Genomic DNA, 12331 nt, shown 5'->3' on the forward strand with positions numbered 1-12331 from the left:
TTAATTCTTGATTGTATCTGACCGTGGTAATATAAGAGTAGACCAGATTTGTCTAGAATTCTTTTCAGGTTTCTCAACAGATAACACTGCTTATTAAGTATTTTGATGAGATTGTCGCAGTGCTGACGGAAATTGAGATTGCTGTCTAGAAAAATCCCTAAGAATTTCATGCTATCAACTCTCTCTATCTCAGCACCGGATATTTCAATATTGATGTCTACCGTGTTAATATTTTGGGCAGTATGAAAAGCTACTGCTTTCGTTTTGAAGGCATTCAAAAATAGTGAATTTTCACTAAACCAATTTTGCAAGCTATCAAGATCAGAATTTATATTTTGTTGCAGTTCAGGCAAATCTTTTGATTTAAATAGGAGAGAAGAATCATCAGCATACAAACAAGTGAGTGACTTTTGCAAAGCAGATGGCAACTCATTGATATAAAGAATAAAAAGAATTGGCCCCAAAACTGATCCTTGGGGAACTCCTATGTCATTATTTAACTGATCGGAAAAAAAAGTTTCGTCATAATTCTCATTCGAATATTGTATTTTGACAGCCTGGGTGCGATTTGAAAGATATGATACGAACCATTCATGCTGAATACCTCTAATACCCGTTTTGTACAGTTTGTCCAGGAGATTTTCGTGTTGTACGCAGTCAAAAGCACGGCTGGGATTTTCGTGGGATTTTCGCCTGCTTCAACAGCCTGTAGAAGATTCGAATAAAAAGAAATTATTGCCGTTGTAGTGGAATGATTCGATCGAAATCCGTGTTGGTTATATTCAGAAATTTATGTAGAAATTCCAACATTATGTATTCGAATACTTTTGAGAGTGCTGAGGAGACAGCAATAGGACGATAATTCTCCAAATTATGAGAGTTTCCTTTTTTCAGGATTGGAGAAACTATAGAATGTTTCAGCCGCGAAGGAAACTGTCCTTGCTGAAGAGATATGTTCATAATGTGAGTTAGGGGCGCCATGATGTAGGGTGCAATCCTTTTGAGTATATGTCCAGAGATGCCATCTGGTCCACACGAATGTTTATTTTTGATTTTGTCCCTGATAACCTTCAGTATATCATCTTCACTGACATATGTAGTGAACATACTATTCTCAATATTCGGTATCAAATTAGTCCTCAAAGGGTTATTTGTAGTTTTATTTATTTTGTCAACAATATCATGTGGAGTATTCACGAAAAAGTCATTGAACATATTTGCGATATCGAGTGGATCTTCTACAAGACCATCATTAGTATCTTTAGTTATATTACTTTTCTTTGTGGTTTTTCCTGATAACTCGTTAACAACAGACCACGTGTTCTTATTTACGTTACCTGAAGAGTAAATTTTGCTTTGATAATAAAGACTTTTATTTTTCCTTACCAGAGTTTTATGTTGACTTTTTTGTGTTTGGTAGAGTTCTTTCAAGGTAGGATTAGTCTTCATCTGCTGATAAAGTTCTTTAAGGTTTTTACTTGACATTTTGATTTCAGTGTTAACCCATTCAGTTCCAGGTTTTTGATTTTGATGTTTTCTGATAGGTTTTATTGGGCATTCACAATTAAAATAAAATAACAGAGTATCATGAAAACTGTTGAACTTATCGTCTAGAGTATCTAGTTGATACATTTCTGGCCAGCTCTCTTTTTCTAAAGCATTTGACAAATTTCTAATATTAGTGTCATTTATTATTCTCCTATGAATATATGAAGATCTTCCATCAGTTCGATGTTGTTGCTTGGAAAAGAAGACAGTTTGGTGTGAAGACATATAGTTTTCGAGTACAGTCCATTCATTATTCTCAGGTAGGTTCGTATAAATTTGATCGAGCGTTGTTTGACAAGTCTGGCTGACTCTAGTAGGCTTGGTTATTCTGGGACTGAGACCATATGATATCAACAATTGTGTAAAGTGATTTAAGTTGGTATTACTCATGGAATGGGAGTTGAAATCACCATTTAATATTATGACTGTTTTAGGAGTAAATATTTTGTCAATAATTAATGAGATTTTTTCAAAAAATGTTTCGAAGTTTCCTGATGGAGAGCGGTAACAGGTCAGGATGAGAATATTAGTATTATTATTTTTTCATAGGATACCACAAATTTCAATGTTTTTTTCAATGCAGTACTCTTGTAAATTCAACGGAGTTACATCTAAGTCGGCCTGAGACCATATACCAACTCCACCTCCTATACAATTTATTCTGTGATACGAGTTAGAAAGAGTAAAATCGGTAAAATTAAAAGAGTTTACAAAGCTTTCAGACCACCAGGTCTCTGTCAAACAGATAAATATAAGTTTATATTTGTCGGTTAGATATTCAGCACTGATATAGTCGAGTTTGTCATAATTCAAACATTCTGCATTCAGCAGCAATAGGTCGGCTTGCTTTGGTACTTCACCTAAGTTTGAAGGGTGTTCACGGACCTCCGAAAGTTTAAAAAACGTTGGACGTATGCTCCTTTGGGCCATTTAGTTGAATCCATTGCAAGATCAAAATGGGATTCATAAATTGAGACTTTGAAAGAAGCGTAGATATCTGGATGTTTGGAAATTAGAGTCTCAGTTTTAACTTCAGAGAAATGTGGAATTAAAGATTGTGTCAGCTCCTCCGCAGTCATCGAGGGATCAACCCGGTATACATGTAGACAAGCCATTTTTTGAATGCCTTTCAGTTCCTTACCATTGACTTTGATGGAACTATTATCTCCAACAATCAGTTTCCTTTTTAGTTTTGCCTTTTTAACTAATTTCCAGTCACTGTTGTTGGCCTCCATTTTATTCGCCAAATTGATAATCTCTTCACATTTTTGTTGCGTGGCCAGGTGCAACAAAGGTTGTGAAACATGTTTTTCGGTATAATTTGGATTGTTAGAAGTATTTGAACACCCGGCAACGCTGTTGAGAGGATTCAGATTCACAGGTCTGGACACATCCACTTTATTTGAATAGTTTTTTCCCGTGTCTTGCTTTTTGTTGGTGTCTCCAATACCTTTAACTGGTGAGGTATTCGTCTTATCTTTTAATAGAACAATTTGTTCGCGCATCAAATCTATTTTGTCGCGAAGTTCTTGTATAATTTCATTTTTTGTTTCACAATATAATTAAAAATATTAAGATCGACTACCTTACTTTCGCCTGCTAGGATTTCCATCGTATCAAAAAACGCTTGGTCGTTATCACCGCTAACTTTTTCGGAAGGACAACATATTACTATGTCTTCGTTGAGAAATTTGACATTGGTATTTCTCGCACAGCTTGTATGGAAGTTGTTTTCACATAGGGTGCACTTTACACCTTTAACTAGGTTTTTTTTACACTTATTACAGGATTTGTTTTTCGGAGCACTTTCACATACATTTGCACGGTTCGCTGCCATGTTGCCATGTTTATCACATATGTCTTCTAAAGATTGTGAGTCAATATTTATTTCTCTGTTAGTTTGCATGACATTATCTGGTTCAAAGGTTTCATATATCTGTGTGTCATCAGCGTACATGTGCTAGTTACACTGCTGCAAAGCCTCATGAAATGTTGCAGTAAATAAGGTGAACAGAAGTGGACCCAAAATACTACCCTGAGGAACCCCGCATGATACATGAGCAAAATTAGAAGTTTTATCATTCAGAGTAACACGTTGAAGTCTATTTGATAAATATGAAGTAATAAGTTTGCAAGCATTTTGGCCAAACTTTAAGTAGTGAAGTTTAGATAGGAGAATTCTGTGGTTTATCAAATCAAATGCTTTCGAGAAGTCAAGTAGGATGAGTACAGTTGCTTCATTTTCATCAATACCTTTGATAATGTCATCCGTTATATTTGCAAGTGCACTCACACAACTGTAACCAGGTCTGAACCCCGATTGCTTTTGAGGTAGAATTTTAGACTGTCTAACAAAGATTCGTATTTGTATTTCTATAACTTTTTCTAGAACTTTGGACAGAGTAGGAAGAATACTGATTGATCTGAGGTGATTGAAGTCTTTTGGTTGGTTCACCTTCGGTAAGGCAACTATGTTGGCCATTTTCCAGGCAGAGGGAAAATAAGACTTGAAAATACATTCATTTATTATATGTGTTATATATGGAATTATAGTAGGGCAGCAAAAGTGTAAAAATGTGATATTGACACGATCAGTACCAAAAGCTTTAGAGCTGATATTGTAAATCACATTCGAAACCGTTATTTCGCTAATATATTCGAAAGAGAAGTAGCCATTGATGCCATTACTTAAGTTTTCAAAATAGAAATCAATTAAATTTTCATTGGGTTTCAACATGTTTTTCAAAATATTCGTAAAATGATTCTTCAGTTGGTTAACGTCGCTGAGATGCTTTAGTATTTCCCTATTTTTATTTTTGCAGATGTTTACTTCATTCCATTTTTCCTTTGACGAACAATTTTCAAATATAAATTTCAAAAATGCTTTTTTTCAGATTTTATTGCGCAAGTAATATAATTCCTCAATTGTTTGTAGTAGTCCCAGTGATGGGTTTGTTTAGTGCATTTGAATTTTTTTTTGCCTTATCTCTTAGTTGTTGCATATATTTTATATTATCAGTTATTCAGGGAGAGTATTTATAATTTTATCTTTGTCGTACTTTTCTAATAGGTGCATGTACTTCGAATAAAAGTAAGATTTGTTCTGTGAAAAACTGCACTTTATCATCAATGTTATCGATTTCGAAGATTGATTGCCATGGAATTGCTTCCAAATCTTTATGGAGATGTTCTCGGGTTATATTTTCCAAGTCTCTGAATAAAAAAATTTGAAGGGTGCAGAGAAGGAGTCGCTTTTTATTATTCCATACGTCTGTAGATGATCTGATATTCCCCAATCATTTACCCCTGATTCAGAGATTGTAATATTGTTACTAACAAATATCATGTCTATCAATGATATTGAGTTTTTTGTTATTCTAGTTGGGTTGTTAATGATTTGTTTCAAGCGAAAAGTTTTACACAATGATAATAGTTGTGAAGAACGATTACAGTTTATATCGAGAATATTGATATTGAAATCTCCTAAACATATTATTTTATCGAACTCAGTGAACATGTTGGCCATAACGTCCTCGAAGCTATGAAAAAAAGAATCTATATTAGAGTGAGGCGGTCTGTAGATAAGTCCTATTGAAAATTTTTTCTTATTCACTTCAACTAACATACACATCTGTTCAATAAATTCCGAACATTCTCTGACAAGAATTTCAAATTTAATGTTACATTTTATATACATACCAATTCCCCCAGCATGTGTTCGTCTATCGAGTCTAATAAATTCATAGTTAGGAATTCTCACAACGTCGGTACCCACCCCAGAGCGGAGCCATGTTTCCATAATACCCAGGACATCATAATTTGAATTTTCCACCTGAGCAGAAAAACCATTGAAATCACTCAGAAGAGACCGAACATTTAAGTGGGCGAATTTCAGGCTCATCTAAACAGATACAGTTATTAGAAGAATAAACGTGAAATAAAAAAAAGGAGTGAAAAAAATATTTAGGACTGAAGAGAGAGTGTTAGGATGAAAGGGCAGAAGGACCAAGACAGAAAATCGGAATGTAGCAAATTTATAGTAGGAGAGAGGTAACAAGAGGCAAGTAGGAAGAAGAAAACGAAAAAAAAAATTGTGTCAGGTATACTCAGACAGAATTACAAAATAAAAAATAAATGCAATTAAATTCAAGCACATAAGCCGCTGCATGTAACCACCTTGTGGAATATTCGATTACCTACATTTTGACATAAACTCAGAATGAGTGCATACTACTATTATCACAAATCAAAAATAACGTAAAGCATCAAGTAAAATTAGTAGTAAAAAACAAATGTAATCTTCAAAAAACAAACTAAAGACAATCTACTGAATAGTGTCTAAGAAACTTAATGAATCGGCGCGAACAGTGGCACCATTATACTTAACATAAATTGAGCCATTTGTGAACCAAACATTTTTCTTATCAAACTTTTTCACTGCTTTGTCCAAAATATCAAGTTTCAACCTAGTTACGTTCTCTTTTATGATTATCCCTGTATTCTTGAGATATTTTCTGTTCCTCACAACAGCTGTCCGTGTCTTATCGTTGAAAAACCGTACCAATACAGCTGAAGATCGTGGTTTACTGATGTTGATGTTTTTTGCGGGAACTCTGTAAATCTTCTCTATATCAGTTAGTTTAATATTTTTGAGATTAAGATTCTCATTTAAGATACGAATAATCTTTTTGGATAGATCCTCGCCTTTTTCTTCTTCAACCCCAAAAATTCTTATGTTGAGATTTCTGAAGAACTGTTCTTGTTTGTCGAGCAGTGTTTGCATTTCCAAATATTTAGTTTTCAAGAAACATACCTCATTTTTTAGCTCGAGGATTTCCTTTATCTGCATGTCCAGTCGTTTTTCCAGTTTTTCTTCGAATTTACTGGATAGCTTGTTCGCTATATCTTGCAAAAATTCTTCGTTAAAAATGCTGCGTATCTGTTCACCGATGGGTGACTTGATTTCATCCATATATTTTTTGGTAAGCGGCATTTCGATACTAGGTATGTTATTATTCGTTTTGACATAACAATAAAGTTGTTACTACAGTTTGGAATGTCGTTGAGAGTTTATTTTAAATAATTTGAAATCACACAGCGGGCTACACTGATACGAACCGCTGATTATTGGAGTCCTTGGTGGAATGTTGTCCTCTCTACTCTCGAATCTTGAAATCATACCCGCTTGCCGCATTAAGGTAGAAATCTTAGCTGCATCTGTGCGGCTAAGATTTATGCCTTAGTGCGGCAAGCCGGTATGATTTTAAAATTCGAGAGTAGAGAGGACATCATTCCACCAAGGACTCCAACAATCAGAACAACCATTTCGGCAGAGTGGTCTGGATGGAGTTCGAAGAGAAAATCTCGATATTTTATCAGCTTTTCCTCCTCTTTTCTGACGATATTCGTCTCGCCAGGAGCTGGAAAGTCCACGACAAATATCGTTTTGATCTGGTGGTCGAGAAGAAATACATCAGGCTTATTAGCTTGTATGAGCCTGAGGGTGCGGAACGAATAGTTCTAATAAATTCGGCACTTCTCGTTCAGGCCCTATTCGGGAGGGCGCGCCAGCATTATCAACCAATGACCACTTCCCACACCGTGGGGCAAGTGATCATTGGGTCTCAGAGACGCGTTATGTCGATGGATATAGGTTGAAACCGCATATGCTGTACATGCTGATAGCAAGTGCATTAGAGTCTCGGGCGCCTCGCGGCAGGCCCTGCACCTTGTGTCAGGAACCTCTATACCCATCACGCGACTGCGGTAGGCTAAGGTGTTGAAGACACCATCCTGGCAAGCTTTGATGAACCCCTCAGTTTCCGACTTCAGCCCACTCGATCTGAGAAAAGCGAACGTCAGGTGCTTTGATAAGTCAAGGTCTCCAATATTATTGAAGCAGACCCCATGCATTGGCTTATCCTTGTGTCTCCGCCGAAGTAAGGTGATCTCTGCGGCTTTTATCTGAGCTCTTTGCTGAAAGGGTTCCAACTCGGTGACAGAGTTATAGGTAGTTCAGAGTCGAAAACTATACCGAGTTCATCAGCTGCTCGGGCAGCTGCCCTAAGGAGAAATGCTTTAATTCCTGCTCTCTCGTGGTCACGGACCATGCAGAGAAGGGGATCCGAACTCCTGACGACTTTACAGGCTGTATCCAGTACCATTCTGTCATGTAAACACTCCAAACTCAAAAGTCCACGGCCCCCTGTTGTCGGGGGAAGTACAACCGTGGGACGGACGATTTGGGATGCAAACTCCTATAGAGATGCATCATTTTTTGGGTATTTACGTCGAGTTGATACACCTCCTCCCGAGTCCACTTCACTACTCCAAACGAGTAAAGTAAGATTGGAACGGCAAGCATATTTGTTGCAGCAACTTTGTTCTTCCCCGACAGTTCCGATGACCAGATCTGTCGAAGTTTGTGCTGATACTTGCCGCGGAGAGAGTTTTTCACTGCAGTTACCTCTTGTGAGTGGCGTTGTTCCACCCCGAGGTAAGTATACGTCTCTCCGGCATCCAGATGGTGTAGGATGCTTCCATCTACGAGCTCCACATCCTCTCCGTAGTGTCCGCATCGTCCTCTTTTGAGATGAACCATTGCACATTTGTCTATCCCGAATTTCATACCGATAGCATGCGTGATAAGGTATTATTATTATTATGATCAATTATTGTTAAACCCACGGGGAAAAACGTAACAATATCATGCATGAATATTCGGGTATGCGGCGGAAGCTCTGTTCGAAGTGGGTGCTACCTGAGCTCAGAACCGACCAGAAACAACAACGAATTGATGATTCCGAGCAGTGTTAGGAACTGTTGGATCATGAAAAAATCCTAATTCATGCGTAGATATGTGACAATGAATAAAATATGGCTCCATCATTTCACTCCAGAATAAAAATGATCGTCATTTGAGTGGACTGCACGTGGTCAACTGACTCCAAAGCATGCAAAAGCGTATCAGTCGGCTGGCAAGGTTATGGTGTCAATATTCTGGGATGCGCATGGCATAATATTCATTGACAAGGAATATAATGATACTGACAAGGAAAAATAATGTACTGTTTCATCAAAATAATGCACCGTATCGCAAATCAATGAATGGGCTTCGAATAGCTTACGCATCCACCGTTTTCTTCAGATTTGCCCCTCAGCGACTTTTTCCTGTTTTCAAACCTTGAGAGAATACTCGCTGAGAAAATGTTTAGCGCCAATGAAGGGGTAATTCGGCCTATTCCTATTCCTATTTCGAAGCTGAAGACAAATGGTAACAATGAATTGATATATATATATATATATATATATATATATATATATATATATATATATTATATATATATATATATATATATATGTTAGCCTACAAACTTTTTAGCCTACTGAAAAATCCTGTATCGAAATGAAAATAAAAATGCGCCTTTTTTGTGAAATTTTCTTATTAGTCAGTGGGCTATGCTTGAAGACTGGCAGTAAACAAATCTAAAGAATTGAACTTTGAACGTTCAAGCCAGTCCATTCAACCTACTGTGTAGGTATATTCGAGACTGGCTTGAATGTTTGAAGATCATTTCTTTAGATTTTTTTGTGAAATATTTTGGTTCAATTTTATTCTGTATACGATTCATTTACGTTAAAAATGTTTTTCTCTCACACATCAGAAACTTTTTGTAGACTATGATAACCAATTTAGTAGCTGTCTCAATCCTCTTCTAGTTGCAAAGGTACGAATTATCATCTTTGCTGTTTCATATTTTGGAAGGTCTCATGATTCCCCTTCCTCTTTGAAAAAAAAAATTGTGCGACGACAGCTGCCCTGTCTGCGGTAACTGACGTCACACTATTAGCTTCTTTATCAGAACGTGTTGAAAAAATTTTGTCCGATTTTTAATATCTGGCCCCATTCAAAGGTTGAGAGTGTATATAGTCATGATTCTTATAGGGTAATCCAATATTGAAAATACATACCGGACAAATTCGTGGACATCCGCTCAAAACAGAAAATGGAAAATCATATTATGCGTTTCAAGAAATTCCTTATGCCGCTCCTCCGTTGGAGAACTCAGATTTCAGGTGAGAAGTAACGTAGGAAGTTTTAGTTTTCACCACTTGATTATTTTAGGAAGCCATTCAACCAGAACCCTGGAGTGGTATTTTAGATACGACCAAAAATACAAAAGTTTGTTATCAGAAAAAACCGCCATTTGATGACCAAACACCAGATCCGAGAGAAAATGAAGACTGTCTATATTTGAACGTTTTCACTTCCAAAGTAAGTGCTATATTTGAATAAAGAGGGTTTGTGGTGAGAAATTTTTGACCCATTGTACTATATTATCTTGTAGAGGAGAGGTGGCATGAAACGGACATTTTTAGGGTAAATATGTATATAAGCAATATCAATAAATTTTAGATTTATTGAACCTGATATTATAATTGATACAACATTTGGAAAAGGATTTTGAGTTTAAAAAATATAAAAAAATTAGTTGTTATTAAAAAAATTTGAAAAATATGAACCATTGTATTTGTCCCTTTCAACACATCTCACTGGATTGAAAGGGGTTCATTTGGGGCTGAAAGGGACACATACAAAAACATTTAAAATAGGTGTGATAAATCAATATTAAATGAAAAAAAAAGCTTTCACTCTTGCAGTCCCGGCATTATCAAGAGGTGGAGGTAGTTTGAGTACTATATCCCCTTTTTTGACATCAGCCACGTCATCAATCTAAGGAAAAACAAAGTGGTAGGAACTGTCATTAACTTTTTTTAAAAACTTAACACTGACTTCGCCATCTTCCATGACTTCATTTATTTGCCCAATAAAATGTCTGATTATTTTCTTTTTCGCAAATTTAACGACGATAAAATCATCCACGTTGAAAGAATCATTTTCGGCGAACCTCGTTTCTTCCTCAATCCAAAGAATTGTCACTTTCGGTTATGGTTGTCGGTTTAATTGAAAAAAGATAATAATGATGTAGATAATGTACTAAAAACTAAAAAATAATTCGGAAGGTCCTAGGTAGCAGTGATCACAGCACTTTTCTCAGCAATCAACGATATTATTCAGATACAAAAATAAAAAAATCGCTGGGCGTAACGTAACCTGAGTAAATATGTAAATACTACACCCAACGATTTTATTATTTTTTTATCTGATCAATATCGTAGATTGCTGGGGAGAGTGGTGTGATGACTGTTACCTAAGACTATGCTTTCAATACATCTACAACATTATTATCTTTGTTTTCAATAAAATCGTTCAACATTATAATTTTTATTTACTTATTTCATTTTAAAGTTTTTAGTTTTTAATTCCGTTACTCCATTCTCCCCATTCTGTTAAATTCCTGTCATTTGATACCCATATTGAGGTAGTTGTAAAAAAATATGTAATCCGCCATTTTGTAGCTGCGGTCATCTTGAATTTGCATCTTTTAGAAAGTGTACTACTATTCTATTAGTCAAGCCCTGTCATTCAATACCCATATTGAGGTAATTGTGAAAAATATGTAATCCGCCATTTTGTAGCTGCAGCCATCTTTAAATAACAATGATACGGAATTCATTAAATTGTATCGTCATAAAAAATGAACGTGTGTACCAAATATCAGATAAACCTGTCAAGAGGAAGGAGTCAGACATCAATCAATAAATTTGACCTCAAACAAACAAACAGTGCAAGGTAAATAAAACCATTTGAAAATACCTTGGTGAGGATGACGATCTCAATATATGTATGAATATAGTCAGTTCATTCTCATCTTTTCACGTTCTTCTCGAGGATCTTTTTTTATGAGAAAATGTAGATTAATCAATCATATATTCACTATAATATTCAAATGGAGAGTGTCTATTGAAAACAATAATTTTTGTCTGAAGATATTGATTCAGACAAAATTCACTTATTTTTCAGTGCATACATCGAACATTCATAATAGAAACAGAAACTTAATGGTATTGTCATGGATATATGAAAACTATAAAGATTCTAATTATATTTATATTGAATATAACAACTGTAATTAATCTGACCTTTTAAAAATATTGGAGTCGATGGTATTCCTTCTATATCGCTGTTTTCAGACATTTTGATAATATAGGTAGATAATATGAAAACTGATTTTGACAAATAAAGCAATTAGTTACTCAGGTTAGAATCTAGGACAAACAAAGGAACAGGATTCTTGATTGAAAAATTATGGGTTTCTATTGGTTGATAATCTGTATCGTTATGAAAAATCTGTATCATAATGGATATCATTATGAAACGGATTATGGTCATATAAGTGTATTGTTAGAGTACGGGTGTAGAAAAACATAGTTAATTCATTGGATTGCAGTACAAAATAAAATATTTTTGCTGGGACCAAAGAACTTATCAGTTGATTCATATTTTTTGGTGAATCCAAATTGTTCAGTTTGACCACCACTAATGATGATTTGTACAAGTTGAAATCAGAAAGGAAATGCAGAAATAAAGCAGGAAATTAGGGCCTTACAAGATCATTTCTCTGATGAAATTGAAAATTTGATTCGTAAGAACTCCGAACTTGTAGTCGAAAACACACGTTTACGAGACAAAATTCAGAGCATTGAGCGTCGGCAAAAAAAAATACAATTTTATAGTTTATGGGATCCCTGAATCCGATAATTCTTCTCATGCAGATATAATAGACCTATGCACGAAAACATTGAACATAAATTGTTCACTGTCTGATTTTAGAGATATCTATCGAGTTGGTAAGAAATCTAAAAATAAAATTCGACCGGT

The sequence above is a fragment of the Leptinotarsa decemlineata genome, unplaced genomic scaffold (assembly GCF_025532065.1).
Source record: "Leptinotarsa decemlineata unplaced genomic scaffold, Ldec_3_MD MMD2_tig00003736_RagTag_RagTag, whole genome shotgun sequence".
Classification (NCBI taxonomy): Eukaryota; Metazoa; Arthropoda; class Insecta; order Coleoptera; family Chrysomelidae; genus Leptinotarsa; species Leptinotarsa decemlineata.